This window comes from Camelus dromedarius, chromosome 16 (genome assembly GCF_036321535.1).
Source record: "Camelus dromedarius isolate mCamDro1 chromosome 16, mCamDro1.pat, whole genome shotgun sequence".
In the NCBI taxonomy this organism is placed as follows: Eukaryota; Metazoa; Chordata; class Mammalia; order Artiodactyla; family Camelidae; genus Camelus; species Camelus dromedarius.
Genome location: NC_087451.1, coordinates 24,196,001 through 24,197,262, shown reverse-complemented (window position 1 = coordinate 24,197,262; position 1,262 = coordinate 24,196,001).

Sequence of the window (1,262 nt, the reverse complement as noted above, 5' to 3'; positions counted from 1 at the left end):
AGGCCACAGGACAATCTGGCTGGATGCTGGAACACCCCAGGGGATGTTAGAAGTGACCCCCACCTGCGCCCCAGCCCAGCCCACCATGTTCTAAAGCACTCAGGTGATTCTACGGAGCAGCCAAGGCTGAGATCTGAGAAATGAGAACAGGCTGGGACGGGCAGGATGGTGGCCGGGGGGCAGCACAGGGGACAGGAAGGATGGTGGCTGAGGTGCAGCACAGGGGAGAAGGCCAGTGGGCCCCCCGCCTGACTGTGCAGCGTGTCTGCAGCAGGGAGGGGCTTCCCCACACCCCATGAGCCTTCCAGATGCGGGACCCTTGATGTAAGAGATGGGAAAACTACCAGAATTCCAGGAAACTCACTCAATGAAGTCAAGTCCCCTGGTCTTGGAGAACTCCATCCAGCAGAACTTGCTAGAGATGGTCGACTCCTTCTGAGAGCTTGCAGGGGTCCAAGCCACAGAGAGCCCAAGGGACAACAGGCCATCATTTGTCTACCTCTCCATAGCTTTTCAACTCCTCTTCCAGCTTATCCTGCCTGGCAGGTTAGAATGTTCTCAACCGAGGTTTGTTTACTTGAACTGAATTATCTCACAAAGGTCAACATTTAATTATGACTCGAATAAGGGCCCAGAGGAGACAGAGCTGGGAGAATCCATTTCCCACAGCTGTATGCCAACATCTGCCCGTGTGAGAGAGCAGAGAGGGCACTAGACAGACGGGGCAGGTGGCAAGGGCCCTTGGTAATCGGGGCTGGGGACAGCGGACCTGACCTGGTTCTGTGTGGCGATGCTGTGAGAGATTACCTGTGTAATGTGCGAGCTCTTTAAAATGATGTTGTGGATTAAACATGAAGCTTCCCTGCACGCACAGAACACAGTGCAAACTGTGTTATACACAGACAGTGCAGGTCATCTTTGCAGACTCCTCTGGGAGGGGAGGGGAGGCAGGGGGAGGCACCGAGGACTGGGGGGCCTCCTTGCTCTCACACAGGCTGGCACTCTCAGCGAGCGTGGCCTTGGCATCCCAGGTTTCGGGCATACCCAAAGCCGTTCCACCTGGTGCTCCGCGTGCTGCAGGGCCTCGTGGGATCACGGCGTTCCAGCAAGTACACAGGGCTGGGCGCTGTCTCTTTAAACAGTGGAGGCTGAGCTGCTCTCAGGCCACCATGACACATCCCAGCCTTGGACCAGCCCCTGCATAAACTGGATGGGCGCCTGGTCTGGCTCCAGTTACGGGGAGCACCACCAGGGAGCATCTC